The 21953-nt window shown below is 42.6% G+C and overlaps 1 protein-coding gene and 1 non-coding gene across 2 annotated transcripts in view; both read right to left on the reverse strand.

The window, feature by feature from the left end:
- The window catches only part of EVA1A (eva-1 homolog A, regulator of programmed cell death), a 201476-nt gene that overhangs the window by 73066 nt on the left and 106457 nt on the right, over window positions 1–21953 (reverse strand). The window lies entirely within an intron of this gene.
- On the reverse strand, window positions 6320–6391 carry TRNAC-GCA (transfer RNA cysteine (anticodon GCA)). The gene has a single exon. It is a non-coding gene; the product is annotated as a tRNA-Cys (tRNA).

Consider the following 21953-nt stretch of genomic DNA (forward strand, 5'->3'; position numbering starts at 1 on the left):
GCACTTGGTAGGGAGATGAACCAACTTGGACCAGATGCAGTGAAATTATGGCAGGGACATCATCTGCTGAACTGATGGACCCTATCCAGAAGCACATCAGCTTGGAGGTTCCATAGGTGTCAGTCTTACCCTGTGTGGAGCCAGCCCAAACATGTCCATACCATACTGTATTCTGTATTCTCTAGGAATATAAACAGGGATGTAGAGAATTTAAACAGGGATGCAATTAGTTTCATGGCACTTCTCAGAGCTTCCCTGGCTGGGATGACAGCTGAGGTGTCTCTGACACCATCTGCCCAAAACTCCCAGTTCCAGGTTGCAGCAGCTCACAGTGAGATGGAAAAACTGGGCAGTCAGAGGGAGAGCTTTTGTAGTGATTAGATGTCCCTGAAGAAAATAAGGCAGTTTTGTCCCTGTAATGCCTGCTTTGCACCCCCTGGAATAGTGAGGACAGCATTTCTGTTATCTCTGTTCTTGCCAACATTTCTGCATGTTGCTGTTTAATGGGAAGTACTGAAAACACACATGAATGGACACTGAATTACAGAATATCCCTTCAGGCTTTTTAAGCCATCATGAGCATGAACAGGAGACAAGTATATGTGAATATAAATTCTAAGCTGAGATGTGTCATTTTACCCCTATAGAAAGTGGAGTGGAGAAGAGAGAAAATTAAGAACAAAAGACATTGAGGAAACAAGAGAGAGGTGGGGAAAACCCTATATATAGGCTTTAGCATCTGAGAAAAACCAAGCAGAATACCTGGTGCCCAGTGGTGCAGTCTGAGGTCTGCTGTGTATGGATGTATAAGCCTGTGGCATGGAAATGAGTCAGAATTGCTGTCCCAGGGAACACACTCCACTGGTGCAGTCTAAATTCCTCTCAGGGGGTTATGTTGGACTTACATCTTGCCACATGATTCTTGCCAGATGTCTGGTCATAGACAATTGATCACCAGCAAATTATTTTAAAATGGACTTCAGCTGAGACACATCACTTCCACCCCGAGAGCACTTAATTCTTAAAATTCAAATAATTGACTGCTTGAAATCAGCAAAGGGCTATCCTCAAATTACAGTTTCATGCTGCAAAGCCTCTGTTCTTGGCAGCTCAAAGAAATCAAGGGGTATCCAGGCCCTCTTTCCACTGCTCTTGAATGAAGTACGGTATGGATTTCTAGACCTGGATTTAGGCCTGGAAGCACATCTGGAAGGTATCTATTCCCTGTGTATGTTAGATTTGTGCTACATTAAAGAAATCATGGCTTCCACAAACATAAATGAGGAAGAAAATTCCTGGCCTGAAACTAAATATTGTTGTATATTATGTCACATTGAAAGTGACTCCTGCAGAGATGATGACACTACAGCCATGAAATGTCAGATGCAGAGCCTTGGACTGCTGCAGCAACACTCCTGTGAAGGCAACTGATTGAAACTCCACCATCCTGAGCTAAGCCATCAACTCTTCCCAGCCCACACAGTGACACCTATCAAACAGGAGTCACCTCATTGCAATGTTCACCTTATCTGCTGGAGAGGAGGAACTGAGCACAAGAAAATAAGGAGTCTTTGGCAACAGAGAACAAGACAAAGAACAAACATAGCCCTTCTCAGCAAGCTCACCTAGTTGGAGTTGGAGATAAAACACTGTTGGCAAAAACCTTCTCCTTCCTGGCATTGCATTTGTTAAGTTGAATGGCTAAAAAAACCTTTAAAATTGGATGTGGAGCTACCTCTGGCCACAGGAACAGCCCTGTCTCCAGCAGCAGCACTGCTGCTAGGGAGCATTACATAAAGCAGTTCATGTCAGGTCACAAGCAGAAGACAGGCAGAGGCAGAAACACTCCAGCAGGCATTATTTTTCCACAGCACAGACAAAAGCAGGCAAATATTTAAGAACAGTAAAATGCCACTGTGTTTGCAGACACCATTTATTAATAACAGGATGGATTTTCAGTCAGTTTGTACCACAGATACCAACATCATCTTTACTGCACTAAGTTGATGAAAGTGACATAAATTTTCAAAGAACAATTATTTAAATCAAGGTGCAAAACTGACTGGGCAACCTGAAAAATTCTCCATGCTCTTGATTCCAAAGATCTGTTCCCAAATCCAAATCCATCCAGTAAATACTTAGCCATGAGTGTGTCCCATGTGCTGTAGAAGAAAACAGGAGATCAAGGATCCTGTTGTTGAAAATTGAAAAGGTAGGGACAGACAGAAGAGTGATTAAATCCTTCCTTCTCTTGCATTGCATTGCTGATGCTTTCTCATTTTTAATAGAGGTTATAGAAAGTGCAGACTGTGACCCAAGGGGCTCAGCAAGGAAAATGTTTACTCCCTACAGGACAAGAACAGGAGTTCCTAAACCAAGATGGATCCTGAGTCCCAAACTGGAAATGATCATAGACCTGGATGTGCAAAGGGAAAATGTACTGTGGTTGCAAAAAGGGTTTCAAAAATAGGAAGCTTTGGGAATTGCTGATCTTAAGGAGTTTAGTTAGATGCCTATAGATGCCTATAATCTTGTCATGTTAAGTTTTAATTGTTTTCAATATCTCAGAGTTGCATTTCTACCCTCAGGAAGGTGATGAATTTGAGAAAGGGGCTTACCATGTAAGCAAGGTGACAGAAATGGAAAAAAAAAAAGAGAGAGAAAAAAACCCCACCAGGACAAATAAAATAAAACACATCTGACCTCCCTGAAGCCTATAAATTTTGCCCCAATTTGTTATCAGTGTGTATCAAAACTGGCCATTGCAAAGAAGCACAGTCATATTCTGTGAGAAATAACACAAATCTCTCCATTTATAATGCAGCTCTTCTTGGGTTTTAGCCATTAATCATTAGCCATCTGCATACCCAGAACTCAGCTTTGCCAACATGTTCCAGACTCTGAGCTAAGATTCCTGAATCAAATATTCCCACTTCAACCTGGAATCCCCAGTGTCTCAGAGAAGGAAGGTTTCTTTCCAACAGCTGAGCTGATAGGGAATGCTGATGCTAAGCTCTCATCCTCTGCTATTTTTGAGTAATGTCTGTCATGTCAGGCTGGACAGATGGATATATCCATGGCACAGGTATGGGCCCAGAGATATTTGAAACAAGAAACTCATCAGGCTGAGAGCATCATGGCACAGTAAATCCCTCCTCCACTGTCTATTCCAGCTTCCTGAAGAACTCCAGAATTCTGTGCCTGTATCTTTGTGGTCTGCACTTAGGACATCTCCAAGACTTAGTCAAGGACCAGAAGAGGACAATGGTTAGCAACTATGATCCTCTGGATCAATGGGAAAAGAAAAAAGGGTCCTATCAAAACGATGGAATGAATTCCTGTAGGAACTGCAGACTACTTCAAATCCCATTCCTTTTCACTAAGGATACATGGTTCCATTCTTTTGCATCTGTTATGTGAAATAAAAGTGCAGCTACTGCTCTTAAAAAAACAATAAAAAACGTTTCTATAAATATATTACCAACCCAAGAAGGGTCAAGAATCTCCATCCTTTGCTGGAAGCAGAGGAGAACATAATGACAAAGAATGAGGAAAAGACAGAGGTATTTGCAAGGAGGTTATAGCAAGCTGGGATGAGTCTCTTCTCCCAGGTAGCAAGTGATAGGACAGGAGGAAATGGCTTCAAGTTGCACCAGTGGAGGTGTAGATTGAATATTAGGAAAATTGTCTTTACTGAAAGGATTGCCAAGCACTGGAAGAGGCTGCCCAGGACAGCAGTGGAGTCTCCATCCCTGGAGATATTTAGAAGATGTGATGTGGCTTTGAGGGACATGGTTTACTGGTGGGCTTGGCAGTGCTGGGTTAATGGTTGGACTTAATGATCTGAAAGGTCTTTTCCAACATTAATGATGCTGTGATTCTAAAAGATGTAAGAGGACACACATTTCATAAAACTGCCTTAAAATCCTAAGAAAATAATATGCTGCACTTCAAACACTCTTCCCCAGAGGAGAGGTTATAAAAACAATAGTTGAAAGATGTATGATCATTTTGACTAATGCACTACCAGAAGATGTTCCCATGCTCATCTGATGGGTGCAAGAAAAGAATGGAAAATAACATAGTTGGGTTCAGACCAGGTCAGGTGATCTTCCCAAAGATTGCTCCTGTCTCTTTTCTCAAGAAGCACATACCCAAGGGATTCTGTATGCAAACAGTTACTCAGAAGGGAGCATGATACAATAATAAAAACCAACACACACATTTAGAATAGTATTAAAAATTAAAATCCCTTAGTGAAATCCAGTAGCTGCTTGTTATGTATGTGTCCAACTCACTGCAACACAATGCCTCCCTGAAACTTGAGGAATATTTTAGGAGGTAAATAAGTGGATGCTCTCCATACACCACACACATTAAAAAGAGATAATTAAGCCTGTCATCCTGGGCTTGTCTGCAGTACATCAATCACAGGCAAAATCCCAGAACATCCGTGACAGGGCTCAACAAATAAATAATTAATATACATTAACAACATGTAATGGAAAAGGAGTCTTATTAATTAATCCAGTCTCATGTTTTGATGAGCCTACAAATGAGCTTGATAAAAGTAATAGTATTGAGGCAATGGGCTTTTGAAGAGCACCAAATTTGAATTCTTGAGTAATATACTTGGCTGGTTTAAAATAAACATAGTACAGTGTAGATTAATTGGAGACCAGCTGATAGCTCTCCAAATTAAATAATAAATGGCAAATGTTCTCTCAGCAAGTGAACTTTCAGGCCCCTATAGATGTTATCTTACCAGTTGCTATTTAGTGTTTTTATTGCTGACACAGGAGAAAAGGTTGCACACAAGCCAACAGTGAATTTCAGTAAAGTCCTGAATGTAAGATTAAGCAGTGGAGAACTTGCTTCTCAGGCATGAGAAAGGAGGCCAGAAGCAAACTGGAAAAAGCCTAGAAAGTGATAGAATCTAAGCGGTGTAACATAGACATCTTCAGCAGCATAATGCATGTACTAGAGATGTAATACCGAGTAGAAGAAGTGACGAAATTATATAACAACCCAATCTGGCATTGGTGCAACTGCTGCTGGTATTCAGAGCCTATTCTAAAGCCTGCAGGTACTGAAGAACGAAAAATGATTGAGGGAAAAGACACAAGAATGAATAAAGAAATGGGAAACCTCATTATGGAGAAAGACATGAGAAGATTTACCTCTTTAATTTTACAAAGAAAAGGCTGAGAGGTTTCTTAATCACAGACTATAAGTGTTCAAAGAGAGAACTAGAATTAGCTAACGAAGTTCCTTCCACCTTAAAAGATCGTATAGTGGCCAGCAGGTAAAAGTTAAATCTAGACATTCAGAACAGATATAATTCTGGTATCTTTGACAATTTTGTGGGATACTTACAGTCACTGGGAATCTTCAAACCAACTTCTTTTAATTTTCACTCCAGTTCAAAGAGCAATTAATTTAGGGAGGTCTTATGGCCTCTTGGCCTCAGTAATTTATCAGTTAAATGACAGGGCTTCAAATGCTTCTGTGGGAGGTTATTTTACAACCTAATAAATGTCATCTTTGGGAAAAGTTTCATGGGATTCTGCATTTGTCTTTAATACACTACTAATGGAGTAATTGATTCCCTTGTTTTCTCTTCTCATCAAAGCACAATTAAAATAATGATCTTTCAGCAGATAATAACACCTTTTCTAATACTTGTAAAGAATAATCAGAGAATGAATCAAGCAATTAATTCTTAGTCCTTAGTCATCCCTCCCACTCAAGACCCAAACCAATGTTCACTTAAGCACAGGAATATGTGAGGAATGTTTCCTTCAGCCAAGCACTGGAGAAAAAGAGGGAAATTTGGCATTTTTGACTCTAGGATTGGGGTATCCAAACAAGAAGACTATGCAGAGAAAATGGAGATTCTTACAGGGGTTGAAATAAATGTGCTCCTGTGGTTAACACTCACTCCTCTCCATCTTTACTTGCTTTTTGGCTGTGGCTTGTCCCTTTGGTTGCTCATGCTTTAATTTTCTTCATAATCTCAATCCTGCTACTCAGTGTCTAAACACTATGTGTATTTCCTTAAAACCACAAAAAATCATAAAATCATAAGAATTGTTTGGGTTGGAAGAGACTCTAAAGACCCTCTCATTCCAATCACCTGCCATGGACAAGGACATCTTTAACTAGGCAAGGTTGCTCCAAGCCCCATCCAGCCTGGCCTTGAACACTTCCAGAGATGGGGCATCCACGGCTTCTCTGGAGAACCTGTTCCAGTGCCTCACCACCCACACAATAAAGAGTTGTTTTTCTAATGTCTTCCCAAAAAAAAAAAGGGTGCATGAGGGGGCACCTGGAGTTGAACCAGGGACCTCTTGATCTGCAGTCAAATGCTCTACCACTGAGCTATACCCCCTTCCTATTTCCCCTTTGTAAATGAAATCCATTAGGACATTCCCTGCCCCAGGGAGTTCATAATATGAATATGAGCCAGCCTTGCAGAACTGGTCCAGCACAGACAACCTCTCTGCATTTCTTCCTGAGCCTTGTACAAGACACACAGGAGTGTAGGATTTCTGGGGTAGCTCAGCAATGTCTTATGAACAAATAAAAACTTACAGCTAGTGCTGGACAGTACCAGGCAACGAATTGCAAAATTATGGGAAAATTTGCTCTGCGTTCCCTTTAACTCCTTCCCTGTACTTCTTTCCAGATATGGAACAGACTAATCTGTCCAGTTCCTTTGACCAGATGTGCACAGCAAGGCCAGCTGCATTGCCCATCCCTTTTCTCAGCCAGCACCACGCCCTTGTCCCCTCAGCAGAGTAGTTGAACACCCACAATCAGAAGTAACGGTGGCCTGATGACTCCAGGGACTGAATCCCCATCTCAAAGCAATGGTGATAATTCCCAAAGGACAGTCCTGAAGTTCAGCTTTCACTGAGTAATTCCCAGGCCTCTGGAAACAGGCTGGAGAACAGTAAATTTAGTAAGGAAACAGAGATCCTACAGGTCCCTATTGCATCACCAGCCCTCCGTCTGAAATATTTCTTAGTATCAAGATTCTTGCTGGAATCACAATATGTGTTCAAACACCAGTACAGTGAAACAGCATGTCCATGGGGTCAGCCAGGAGGATATGGTTTGGAGAATCCAACGCAAGAAAAGTCAGACAAACACTAAATAAATAAATGGGAGAGGCTGAAGCCTAATAGAAACTAAGAGAATTTGTTTGCTCTAAATGGTGGACCACATGGACTGAGATTTCTGTAGAAAGCACCTACAGACAGGTACATTCACTGGGAATTTGGGTAAGGTCCCCAGACTGAACTTTTTGGCACCATTTGCTGTGATTTTGATTCATCCAAAGTTTGCCACACATCAAAAATTATTAGTATGAGGGCTTTGGAAAGGATGATCTCTCCCAAGATGAGCACCATCCCACAATGAGCTACCATAGCCAACCCTCCTTCCAAACCATAAATAGGGCTCTTAAACAAAAGCAGTCTAACATTGTTCCCTTCCCTGAGGTATCTTCCACCAAGTCTTGGCATTTATTCATTGCTATGTGTTTCTGGTGCCTCCAGCCTGTTTTCAGTCTGCTTTATAATCCTCATCTCCAGTCAATTTAAATTAAATTTTCATCTCAGTCTTCATGAAACAATACATTAATTGCCTCAGTACATGAATAGACATCTTATTTACACAGATTAAATGACCATATTCTTTTCATCTACTTGGCCTGCAGTTGGATCAAGCCAAGTGATTAAGTTTTGTCTGGATTTCCTTCCTACAAATCAATGTGTGTGTCATCCATGTTCCTTTTCAACGGTGAAATCAACATGTGTAGAGGGGCAGCATACTTCCTACATGCTACTAAAGGAATCAAACTAATAACTAAAGTGTGCTCTGAGTCACACAGAAAATTCAATAAAATCTTCTTCACCAGGGATGAGGTTTGCTTTAACTGCTTACAGATTTACTTTGTTTAGTCTTTTCTCAATTATTCCATGACAACAAAATTCACCCCCCCTTTTTTCCATCATTTACATTCCATTTTGGTAACTCTCTTGAGGGTTCACTAATATACATATGGCTCCATGTGAATGCATAGCACAGCAAATTCTTCTTCCTTCCTTATTCCTTCACTAGACATGGAAGCCAAATTTATTGGATAGTTACTAACTCTTTTAATGACTGCTGCTCATTTGTAAAGATCATACAACATATTCTCCTCTGTCTTCTGGCTCTCATTTGATTCTTCTGGTTTTCAGAGACAACTTTGTGAGCCAGCTCCTTGACTAATTGCATGACAAACACAGCAGGCAGATTTGGTTTCCCAAGTTTCATTTCTAAGATTTTCCTGTTTCCCATATCCCTAAAAATTCACCCCTTTCCTGATGTATTCAGTTAATGTTAGTGTCAGGAGATAGCACAGAGATTCAGTAAATCCAGCAGTACTGACTTCAAGTTCTTATTCTGTGGGGCCTCCTAATGCTGTTAGACAGTTTGAGGTCTAAAATGGGATGAAAGGAGACAAGGCGAGGTAAATATGTCACTTCCACTCACAGCACTCTATGGATGTTCCCCAACTTGGTGAAAGTCAGCTAACCCACAAGAAGTGCAGTAAGGTATACAGGCATGTGGAAAAGTTTCTGTCTGTAGTGCCTACAGACACCCTTTGCACAGATCAGAACTCCTTTTCCACCATGGACATGGGGTCACCCCAGTACAAGAACAAGATTCTGTATCAGCTTCATGTCTGAACTCTTTATTTCTTTGTGTCATTCCACTAAACAGAAATACAAATTTCCATCACCAGTCATGAAATAGCTGTTTCAACAGAGTTCTGGAAGTTTGAAGACATACACACCCCAAAAAACAACCAAACATCTGAGCAGCAAAATTATGTAAATTGGAGAAAGTGAAGTGTCCTCTACATGGGCCCTGCCCTTTCAAAGCACAAACATTTCCAAAAACTAATGGAGAGAGAAGTTTATTCTAGCTGCTGTATGACTCAGACTGGCATAAGGAACAGGCCAGGACAGTTCTGGGACAGCAAAGTGGGGAGAAAATAAAAAGGCCAAGTACTGCCTTGGTTCAGAAGATGTGAAACTTTCAAGTAACTGAACACCAGACTATTGAACATCCCCGTCTCCCACCAGTTCCAGCATTCTGCTGCACACACAGGCCAGTGAAGCACAACCAGCAGCCTACATCAAAGTCAGGACTGTGTCTATAGTGCTTCCATCTGAAGTGTCTAATACTTCCACCTCATCACTTACACAGGTTCTGAAAAGAGATGTGAACAAAGGTGAACACAGTGAAGATCTTCAAAATGGCCAGTTCTTTAGGGAGCTTCAGGCCTGGGCTGTGGGTCCTAAGGAAGGATGTCAGGGAGACACAGTTGTGGAGTACAGCAATGATTGTTTGATGAGATGAGAAAAGCAAGGCAAAAAAGATCAAAATGGACTAAATAAGTCTCTTGGTATCAGCATCTGTGACTCGCTTGCTATCAGCATTGTGACACTGCATTACTTTCTCCTGTTGTCTTGCCTAAGACCTATTGAAATGAGAGCAGCACATCTCAGACAATTTGTTGAAATCACTTCAAGTCTCTGAGTGATGTTAATGGTTAGTGACCGAGGGTGGAGTGCAGGGAGGTGAATGGCAGATAAGTGGCAGATAACAGCATCCACCTTCATGGAGAACTTTTATCTGAGCACTTCCACGGATTGTGAATATATCTCATCACATCCTACTCTTTATCTTACTTACCTTCATCACTCTTCTGCAAAGTACCCTCATATTTTATTTTTAAATGCAGAGATGAAGAAATGAGGGAGTAATTGACCTATCTAAGGTCACCCAGGCCTGTCCAGGCTTCCCAGACTGGTTCAGACAGAGACCTCACTTGCACTTTTGGAACTGCAGACAAATCTTATGGGTGTTTGGTCCTTAAGGATGTGCTCGGAGCTCTGTTGCTCCCTCCCCTCACAACACCAGCACTGCAAAACCTGTCATGAGCTGGCAGAACAGTTAAGGGCATAAGTACCAGTGTCAGACCTTGTGAAGGTGCTCCAGGTTTGTTGCATGGGCTCTAGGAGCTGCCAAATTTAAAGAGACTCAAGAAGATTTTTGCAGAAGTATTCACAGAGACAGCCTGTCTCCACATGTCTATCAATAATGGTCAAGTGTCAACACTTCCAGACTTGGATCTGAAGATGCCCTCACCTGCTATCGGTTTGCTAATGGCCATTATCTGGTTCATAAATGGGGAAAGTCAGGCACAAAACAATAAAACAATTCTTCTGCAGTAACTCAGATCAGAGCTGGAATATTAAAAAAAAAAAAAAAGAAAAAAGAAAAAAGAAAAATTGAAATCCTGGCTCAAATATCCTGTATTATCTACAGAGTGATTGAACTGCTCCTCTCAGAGTTTTCTCTTTCATTCCTTTTCCATAACTCCTACTTCTCTCCCATTGCCAACCACATCTCTCATTGCCAGTTTCCTTCCTGGAGTCTTTTCCACCATTCTTACCCTAGCAATGATCCCTTCCTCCCAGTTCTGCTTCTTTGCTGCAGGTCTTTCCAAACACCATTGCATCAGGCCATCTCCCTGGGACCAGAGTCACCTCTGTGGAGGGGAACATGCAGCTGTTGGTGGCTGGAAAGCAGCCATAGGGCCCCCACTCCCCCCAGCTATGCTGCAGGAGGATGCTGAGTGACAGTGTCAGCAAAGAGCAGTAAAAGGCCTTGGCTGCCTGTTCAATACCTGAAAGCAGCCCCTACTCACTGGAAAATGGATCTGAAGGGGGAAGGTTGCTCCCCCTGGCCTCAACCAAATGATATTCCATCCAGTGTGAAGGAGATGTTGACAGAAGGGTCTGTGTCATCACAGATGAGATATTTTGGCTGGTAGAGATGTGTCTCCACCAGTCAGCTCCACTCCAGCAAGAGGCAGGACACTATCAGAGGCTCCTGCTTGCCCACAGCCAGAGGTGAATGCACAGTGTTCCAGTCTGCTCATAAAAAGGGCTGTCAGGGAGGGCAGAGGGAGGGCACAGGCAAGACAGCCAGCTCCTCTGTGTTATGTGTAAGGAGTCAAGGTTAGACGTGGCTTTAATTAGGGCATTGCTGCTTTGATTTGAGAACACAGGATTTTGAAAGCATACAGGTTTCATGTTAAGTTCTTTTTGAACTCAGGAGAAAGGGCTGGACTTGCTATTTGTGAGCATCTCACTGATCTACTCCTTGGGTCTGTCAATCCATGGTGTCCTCCTCCAGTGCATCTCTCCCAGGATATACTTCATCAGTTCAACCCAACTACACACAATTTGCTCTCAGAACACACAATGGCCAAATAAAGGGACTAGTATGGCATGCAGCCACAGCAAAGGGGTTTGAGCAGAGTACAGGTACTCTCCAGGCCTGCCTTCCCAAGAAGTGTGTCTCCAAGTGATGAAATGCAATGCTATCAAATATCATGACAGAAAGCGCAAATATATAAAACATGAGGGTGCCTCTTAAAAATAAATGTTGCTCCATGATCTTTTTCCCAGGAGAAGGAAGTTTCCAGAGTGCTGGCTCTCTGTGTGTGGTATCACATATTGCATGGCCTGTTCCCTATAAGCTCTCAACATATGCTACGAATCTGCCTCTGCACTACAAGTATTCTAAATCAGATGCTTATGCCTTCTTCTGATCTTTTGCAGTCACACGTACATACACTGGATTTTGCCACAGGCTATCCATCATTCCTCCCTTCCCAGCATCTGAAACGCATGACTCGCAATTTGGTTTTATGTGTGTTTTACTGCAGTTTCCATATAATCACACAGGAAACCTTAATTCTCACCTTATGAGCCCAAGTCTGCAGTTCTAATCCTTGTCTCTCACAAGTGTCATGACTGAATGTCTGATTTCCGACTGTCTGTATTTCCCACAAATGAAGGAAAAATCAAATTCAATTGCAATCAGAGCCTTGCTTCTCACAATCAGTTGTTTACCCACATCATTTTTCACCTTCAATCCCAAAGTAATGTCTAAAGCCCTTGGGCATTGCCACGCTCTGCCTCTGAATTTGCTCAGTTCAGTTGTGGGCTAAGCACAGTGGTGCTACATGAGGTAGACATTTTCCATCACCACAGGACAGACAGCTCTGCTAAGGCATCCATCACCTGCTAATGACCCAAATTTCCTGCAGGCATCAAGGGGAAGCTGCCTCATCCACTGCAGACCTGTCATGTTTCAAGACTGTCTTGGCTGCCCCTCATTCCTCCCTCTCCTTCCTTTCTACTCATTCACCAGGAATTCACCATGCCCATCCCAGACTGGAAGTGGCAGGCACAGCTGGTTGGCATCATCCACCTTTCAGCTGCCTCTTTTAAAGGCCATAAAAAGGAAAAGGGGCTGTAGGTCACCCCAGCCCTCAGCTTACCCCAACCCCTTACCAGCTGTACAAACCCTCCTGCCTCAAGGGCTGACATAATTTGGCACAGCACTCACCAGAGCAGTGCTGTCTGTACAAATGCATGTCCAATACCTCACCAAGGGATCCTGATCCCAGAAGGGCTCACCCACCACCCTCTGACATCATGCTGTATGTGCCTCATCCCGTGGAATGACACACTTCTGTTTATGATCAGGGAATGTCACTCTTCCAGGAGGGCATTACCCAGGCAGAGGGAGAATTCTAGAACAAATATGTCCATGTTGGTTGGGCGAAAGAAGATGGAGGACTTTTTAGCTCTCTGGAAAGGGGCTAAGTGGGAAGGATTGACAGAGAAGTGGTCTGGTAAGATACCTGCCCTGTGCATGAAGCAGATGGCACAGACACATCAGAGAAGACCTATAAACAACCAGTTAAGCTTCAGTCACAAGCCCTTTCATCTGCTTCAAATATAGGCTCTACCACCTTCCAGCTGGGGCTGGAAAACATCAGGTCTGCTCTGCCTGTGGGGCTTTGTGAGTTTGTATGTTCTGAACTCCTGCCAGGAGTAACTTTGGTGCTTGAGGGATCAATGTTGGGCTCTGTGCAATGCATCCATAATGCAGTGACTTATGCATGGAGGAGGGAAGCTGGGGAAATTCCCTCCCACTATAAACTATTTCTTGGCTCTTTGCATTAGTTGTCAGCCCTTGGGAGTATATTTTCCTCTGTTCCCATTTTTCTGTGGTCTGCATTATCATTTGCTAAATATTAGCGTGTGCTATTTATCATGAGGTCCACAACCCCTGTCCACTCCAGGGAGTTTGCAACTAAGTCACAGCAATAAATTTTCTGATATTCTATGGGCTTTACAGTGCTAAGAGGCACACAGCTGAAATCATTATCTCAGAGCCTTCGTCCTCTAATCTCACAGTGAAACACTCATCACCAAAGGCAGGGAGGATGAACACGAACACAGGTTGTTTATACTCACGGCAGATTCAGAGTCAGGCTCCAAGTCTGGTTACTAATAATGATGATTACTGCAGCTCCTCTGGTTTTATGACATGTTTGAAAGGCTCAGGGAAACCACACTATGTAGAACTCTCTTTCAACAGCATGTTAGGTTCACAGGATCTGCTGGGCTAGCAAAGGAAAGGGTGTGTTTGTGGACTGGGAATCTGTTATAATAATATCATGGTGACCAAAATGAGCACCATGGTCTACAAGTCTACAATTACTGCTATGTTTATTGCAGAACAGAGTCACCCGAGACCTGACTCAAAACCTGTTGACTCCACTGGAAGTATTTTGCAGCAGGTCCTAGGAGCCACTTGGACAAGACATCATCTCTTACTGAGTTTTTCTGCCCACTGTGTTTAGGGAGTTTGGACTTTCTCCCTGCAAAAGCTGTTATCTAAGAAGGGATTCAAACTTTGACTAGAAAGGTTACTTCAATATCTCCATATTTCTGATCCCAAAGCCCCTTTCAGAGTCATTTTTGGTTAATGACTAGAAATGTTCCAGCTTCTCTTGGCAATAGGATCTGATCCTAAGAACCATCAAAGAAAATCAGAGTTCAGACTGAACTGGTAATATTTAATAAAGATTTGGAGTGGTAATTAAAGAAATAAATTAAATGCTGCTAGAAGGTACATGTCCAAAAGAAACACTGGTCTGAGAAGTCTGTCTTTTTCAAAGTTATCAAATTAGCCCAGTTTGGTTTCCACTGCCAGTCTAAATAATGATGGATGTTGTCTAATCTCCCTTCCAAGTAGGCTGAGAAATCATGGACAAGGTCATTAGTGTGAAAGAAGAGGCATTCTCCTTCTCTGAATGTCCCAGACAGAGGCGCATGGAACAGCTGCTCCTTTCTCAGAGAGGGAGAACAGCAAAAGGAGAAGAGGAAACTTGAGCAGCCAAGTGGCCATGTCCTGTGGACAGAAGGAACAACTGGCATTAGCTGGTTTTGCTTTGCCAACCTCATGGCAACAAAAATCAGAGAAAGAACTGGACAAAAATATTTGAGAACAGCCCAAGAACAAAAAATGGGGCAGCATCCTCTGCAGTGGCAGGGCACAGCCCTCACCTCTGTTCCTCTCTTGCTCTCTCACTATGATGGGAGCCAAGTTCAGGGTTCACTGGCCATTCCCTGGCCAATGCCAGACTCACTCTCGAGCTCACATGGCCCAGACAGCCTCAATATTTCCCCCATATTTTTTTGCAGCCCCATGCCCTTTCTGACAGTAAAGCTGTGTTGATCTGTAGCAGGGATGTTTTTTAGCATGCCAGGCTCATGAATGCCATAGCCTGTTATCCCAGAAAGACTAAAGAATAAACAAAGAGGGACAGAAAGAAAAAAGATGAATAAAACTCCTTGATCTGAACTTCAAATCCAGGATATAGATATATACATTAATAAACTAAAGGGCTCAAGCGCTGGCTTGGAATTGTACACATTTTGTAACTTATAAAATTTCCATAGGAATTTTGGTCAGTTCTCTGCCCTGGAATGGTACAGGGGACAGCACAACCAGGGAGTTTTCACTGCAGCTAGTTTGGGTATAGAGATTTCTTCTGTTCAGATGTGAGCCATGCCTTGCCACTTGCCCTTAAGGCCAGGGAACATTTTAATTGTACAAGTGTAGCCCATGGGGACTCTCTCCAAAACACAGTTTAATCTCCAGTCTGGCTGCCCAGTATCAGGGATGCCTGGCAGGTCATAGCTGCCTCCTTGAAGTATTCAGACTCATTCCCTGCCTCCTCTGCTGCTTGGGAGACACCAAGCACACAGGAGGTGCTGGGAGCTGCAAGATGGGGGACTCACCCTGGCACAGGGATTTCCTACCAGTAGGCACCAAACCAACACCAGTAATTCCCAGGACACCTCTATGGGGCAGAGACAGTGGAGTGGCCAAGCATGGCATGCTGCAAGACTGGCTGATGGTGCTGATGGGTTTAGACCCAGCTGGAGAAGGCTCTAATCAGGCTGTGTTGGCTTTTGCCAAGATCAGGACTGGGTAGTTCCTGGTACAGCCTCACAAACCACTGGACCTAGTTGGAAGCTGCATGCACCAAATGCTCTGCTTAGAATGGCGTTTCCCTGTGTTTCTGGAGGTGTTCACCTCACTGCAGGGGCCTGGTCCCTTCTCCAGGTGACACAGGTTGTCCAAGCAAGCAGTTCCTTGCAGGTCTGGCTGCAGCGTGTCCTTCCAACCAGGCAGAACCTCTCCTGCAGAGCTGGGCACACAGGATGGCTGGGCAGCCAGGAAGCAGGAGGGTTTGGAAGTGCTCATGGACCTGCTGGTGTCAGTCCAGCTGCTTCCATGAGGACAAACACCACACAGAGCTGGTGAAACTGGATCTGCAGGAGCATTCTGCCTGATACAGTGCATAAACACACCAGGAGCTTTGACTATGGGATAAACTGCTATTCTTGTGCTGGTTCAAGGCATTTCTGGTTGAGAATTCTCATGTTTTCAATGTTACAAACTCTAGCCCTAACAGCAAACTCTTGCTTCTGAGTTGGGTAAGCTTCCACCGAAACAAAAGATTGGGAAAGGGGTTTTTTTCATGAACTGGGAAAAGGAAATGCATTTCAGAAGGACATGGATTCCTTTGATGTCCCAAAACAGAAAAGAGAATCTTTGCTTTTCTATGCCGTAAGAAGGACATCATTGCCATGTCCATTTTTGGGATTCACTGTTTTCAAAGATGGGTCAAAACAAGAAATAAATAGCAACAGGCCTCTCTCCTGCATTCTTGTGTCCTTCACAGGAACAGCTGCCAGAGCAAGGAAACTATATTAAGACCACTGCATCCTTCAAAGATAAACTCTTCCCAAGGTTTCATCTTCACACAGTGACAAGAAGCTGGGAAGTGAAAATGTAACTGTCCACATGGGCATTCCGTGTGTGAGAACCCATTATTGTCAGCACTGATCCAAGAATAATCCAGCTGGTCCAATACCCATGATCCAGTTAAATATGACTGTTGAGTGATTTTGAACAGCCCTAGGCTGAAACATCAAAGACAGATTGTGCAAATATTAGGCAGGATCTATAAATAAACAAAATTGTCTAAAATATCACTTTATGCGTATATATGGGCTACTGAGCTCCATGTATCTAGTCAGTACAAAAACAAATTTCCTTGGCTACAGCCAGAGATGTGAAACCTCTAGACAGTTACATTCAGAATCAGAATGAAAACCTGAATCCCATCCTGCAAAATAGGGTTCAAACCCACTGAAGACTAAGAAATCTTTAGAAGAAATGTTATTTAGACAAAGCAGATATTATTTAACTATGCACTAATTTTCTACTTGTCTGGTAATAAGATGTAAAACTGTCAAAGACTAATATGTTTTAAAAAAGAGATTATTTGATGCAATTTAGTAAAATTGTAATCAACAATATGCTTGAAGATAATTTAGACATCATGAGGTTTGAAGACAGGAAAGTAATGAGAAACAATTATTGAAAATAGATAATTTTGTAGAAAACATGTTCAAGATAAGAACTATCTGGCATAACTTCAGATGTCAACAATGCATGTATTTACATCTGGTCCAGTCACCATGGGTTCCTTTAAAAATGAGAGAGGGGTCCCTGAGATACCTACTTGAAAATGAGATGAACTGCAACCTAGAAATGCCTTTTTCTTTTCATATACTGACTACAAAGGGAGGCCAAGGTATCTAGTCCATATGTAGCTGATTATACCATAGACAGCTACATCTGGTCAGCATTACAGCGTGTTTAATAACACACCTATTTGCAAATGTATTCCTATTCAGATCAATATGTCTGTGCACTCAGCACTCCAGCCTTCTACTTGGACTCCAGGTTGCTAGCCCAAACCTTAGTCTTGAACTTCAAAGTGGGTTGGACCCAGCTACACTGAGACCTACAACTTGCTAAGTAAGGTCCCTCAGGAAGACACAACTCTCCAAGCCAGGATGAGACCCCTGAGACACAGAGACAGAAATCCCTTCAGGAAGCCTGCAGAGGAGCACTTACAGAGAAACAGAGGGATCATTAAAAGTCCCTCTACACAGGAAAATATTCTTGCCATAACCAAAATGTCAATGCTAATGGTTAAATATATTTTCTTGAATAAAATCTGCCTAAGACTTCAGGAAAAACATGTATGAAGAGCAGTCAGGAAGTAAAGCAGTTTGTATGATCCTAGGTTCAAGAGCCCCACACATGTAAAGAGCTGGCGAACCTTTGCACAGCCTGGGACAGGTAAAAAATTTTTTGCACCAGTCTGGCCTGAGAGTCCAAAAGCCTGGCTCAGCCATGAGTGTGTCAGCATCCTGGGTGTGGGGTGCAGTTTCTTGGCCAGCTGCAAAAAGAAGGTAACTCAGTCAGCCAGCCAGATCCATAAAGCAGCAGCTCACACTGTTATTAGAGGCCTGCCTCCCCATCTGGAAATTAAATGCAAACATATGCATAGGCCTAAGTGTTGCTCAAGAGAAAATCACTACCCTGACAACGCTGAACAGGACAGGAAGAAAAACAGAAAGTACAAACCAGTATCTATGCCTTCCCCATTTAATTTTCTGTACTGTCAGAGGAACCCTCATATCTAATTCAGCACAACTTAAAGGACAAAGAATTATGAGGTGAGGAAGGAAAGTAAATCCATTTGCTTGTTAGTACTGTAACAAGCTAAAAAATATCTGACAGAAAATTTACATTACATGTGCTCCAACTCCAGTTTTCTGGGTGGTTCAATCCTCCCAAAAGACGGCCACAACATTGCACCAACATCCTATACTTCATTCTTCATTGATACTCAAAGCATCTGCAGAAGGTTTTGATCATCTCTAATAGCACAGAGGAGAAAATTTGCCTTTCCTCCTTATGGGAATCAGGTACAGCTTTCACACAGCAGAAGTCAGACCCTTTGATCAATATGTAGCATGTTAAAAAATGTGTGTTAGTATGTAATCCTGAGTTTTATCCCTAGTGATTTTTTTCACTGGAGAAAAAGTAGAGAGGAAGAGAATTTATTAGTTTTTTTCATAGTAATAAAAATTATAACAATAAGAAACAATAACAAAAAAGTGAGATAAATGTGAGACTGTCATTGAATTCATGACTGAGTGAATGATCATGGCAGCAATGGACATGTGAGGCAGGAGCTCAACACCCAATCATTCTGAAGCTTCATGTCAATAAAGTTCACCAGCAACTGTAGGCACTGAAAGCAGAGACTCCTCACATCTGTGTGATCATGTCTGCACTCGATGCATAAACCAAAACACCAGGGAGGTGGGGAGGCTGCTGCTCTCTCTGCCAGATGCTGAGCAAACAGCCCCAGGGTGTAACCACACCAGGCAGGAGGAAGCACAGCCCAAGGAGCTGATGATTGATCAGGGTTAAGCAGAAACCTCTTGCCCTTAGGCCAGCACCCCTCCACTGGGCCATGCTGACTACCATGCCTGGGGAAGACATGTAGTAGGGGGTTGCCCTTTTGTAAGCTGTTATTTTCTTTCTAATTTTTCATGGACCCTTTTAAAAAAGGCATTTCTCGTCCATTCCAAGAAGTGGGTTTTTGGTTTTTTTTTCTTCTAAAGAAAATACTTTGAGAATTTCATCAAAGTTTGAAGCAAATACATATTATCCAGGGACTAAATAGTGCAATTCTTATTTACAGATTGGTATTTGGTACACACTCCCTGGGTCCCTGCAAGCTATGAGCTTATCCAGGCTGGGGCAACTTTTGACCCAAAGCAGGTTTGTTGGACTCCAAATGAAGCTGCATACCAGTTTTCTGCCTCTCCCTGAGGCTTTGGCTTGAACCAAAATGGAGTGACACCCATTAACAAAGAGACCTCCAAGACTCTGCCCTCCCACCCTTGCTCCTTCCCCTCCAGGCACAGACACCAAGGTCCATCTGCTGGGATTAACCAGCTTCAGAGTCTTTGCAGGCAGCTGTGAGATGGCTTTCAAAGATAAGAGATGGCCCAGGGTGGGCTCAAGGGTAAGGAATTTAGTAAAATATCTTTGGAAGGGATCTAGTAGGATTTTCTTCCTTGTTTATATTATGCAGTATCAGTCACCCTTAAGACCGCAGGCCTGGGTGTCAGTAAAGCTGGAAACACAACCAGCCAGCAAAGGATCCTGATACTGCTCCTCATGATCCTGTCCTCCCCATGCAGAAATGCTTCCCTCCTCTCACATTCAGAAACTCTTACATTTTTTGGCTCAGTTCACCTAAACAAGGAATAATAAGTGAAATACTGAGCAGCAGGATACTTGGGACTGAAACTGCAGAGAGAGAGTCAGCTTCTTTTCTTTTTTCTTCTTTTCTTCTTCTTACCCACCACTCTTCCTGGGTAATGGTGCTGCCGCTGCCCAATGCTGAAACAACAGTCATGGCTAATATATGGCAAAGAGATTGTAAGTCTCTGCTGGTCCCCAGGGAGAAAATAATCATAAGCCTGCTCAGTGTTTGTTAAAAGATACAGGTAATTGTGGAAAAGAGCAACAACAAGACAATTGAGAGGCTGGGCAGGCTGATTTATGAGAGAAGATTAAAGGAGCTGAACATGAATGGCTTAGCTAAACAGTGACTAAAACAGGACATGAAAAGTAGCCCCTGTCAACAGTATTTGAAGTGTCTGTCTGAAGGGGCATTAACTGTTTGGGTGTGGATATTTTGAATAAATGGAGGTCTTGAAAAGGAGGTCAGAAATGCAAGTGCCAGATTAATGTTAAGGAAAGTTTCCCAAAGAACAAAACTTCCATGGCAATCTCCTCCCCATTCTAAGGTGGGATGCCCCGCAAAAAGTCGTCTGTGCTTGCCATATCCTACTGCTTTCTTTTTTTTTAAGTAATCAAAGATTGGGCAGCAAACACTGCATGGTGAGAATTCCACCTGGAGAACAAAGCATGTATCTACTCATCTAACAATGAATATACTTTGAATATATATATTGCACAGAATATACATTGGTAAGAGAGTTGACAGTTCTTTGGTTCAGCTGCCATGACACAAACCCCTGTGTAAATGCTCTCCACACCCAAAATGAGACTACCACTTTCTCCCAAAGTTTGGCTGGCCCTGCCTTTGTAACATCACCCGCAGCAGGAAATGCTTCTGAGGGACTGAGTGCATTGCACAACAATCCTTGCTGATTCTTGTAGCCGTGGTAACATTCATTAGTGCACTTCCCAGCAATTAAATTACACATTTGATCATAGAATCATAGAATCATTTAGCTTGGAAAAGGCTGTAAGATTGAGTTCAACCATTAACCCAGATAAGTTCACCAGTAAACCACATCCCTCAAATGTACCCATGCCCATGTAGCTCTCATCAATGGGCTATAGATACCCCTGAGTGCCTATTATATTGATTTTCTATTACAGCAACAGCTCACAAACCTCAATTGTACCAAGACACCACTACAGAGATCATATATATTTGCATCTTTGGTAACTTTCAAAAAGCTGCTGTTTTTTATTCTTCTCACTGTCCTGGTCTTCCAAGTCTCTTTTCATGGTCAGGAACAAATTTTCCAAATTTTCATTTTCCAAATCCCAGAAGATTTCCTATTTGTTTCACATTAAAGTGGAGAGAGGTCAGTAGAAACCAGCAAGGCAGTGGTAGGTGCACAGCAGGAAAATGTGCATGTGCTGGCAGTAGGGCACCAGCCATGAATCCTTCTATAAAGGGTAGAAGGAAATGTAATTTTCTTGATACATTTTAAAAAAGGGAAGGCAAATATACGTAAATGCAAATATATCTTAATTGGTCATGGTGTCAAATGCTCCCTTTAAATTTAATCTAATGTGTGTTTCACTGAGCTGTCAGCAATCTCCATTAGCCTCCAGGCACTAATGAGTGAGCATCAAGGTGTCAGTCCTTCTGGCATTAACCTCAATTAGGAGGAGTTAGGGTGATCGCTGACTCGAGGGTCAGCCATTCATTGCTGACACATTCCTCTGGCTGCAGCTTGCAGTCTCCTGCTTGAAAAGGGCTGGCAGACTGGCTGCCAACCTCCTCACCAGTAAAAAAGTCTCATACTTGCCAACATTGCTGTTAATTACTATATTTGAAATCTGCACAGGTCTTACCAGGCATGGAGACACAAGAGTAACCCTATTTATGAGGTTATTCAATGTGGTTCCCAGGTAAAAAAAAAAAAACAACCTGTGGTATTAAAATTCTAAATATCTACCACTTACTCATGGTCAGAATTTTAAAGCATCATTAAAGTCATCGATATGACAAAGAATTGAAAGTCTATACAGCGGGGTTAAGTTTACAGGGGGAAAAAATCACCACAGAGAGAAACCATATAACTTTAATTCTGCTCTACTTGTCTCTCTCCAGAGTTCCTGAAAGATTTCTTTTATCACATTCAGATGTCATCTTGCACAGTCATTCTCGGGTAGATCTGCTTTTCAGGGTGAAATCATGGGTGGATCATGAGTCAATTTGAGACTGCACCCCTCCTATTCAAGCATGGAGATCTCAAGACAGCCAGGCAGAACCCTCCAGATCCACCCCAGGCCTGAAATCCACTCTC

The sequence above is a fragment of the Ammospiza nelsoni genome, chromosome 3 (genome assembly GCF_027579445.1).
Source record: "Ammospiza nelsoni isolate bAmmNel1 chromosome 3, bAmmNel1.pri, whole genome shotgun sequence".
Classification (NCBI taxonomy): Eukaryota; Metazoa; Chordata; class Aves; order Passeriformes; family Passerellidae; genus Ammospiza; species Ammospiza nelsoni.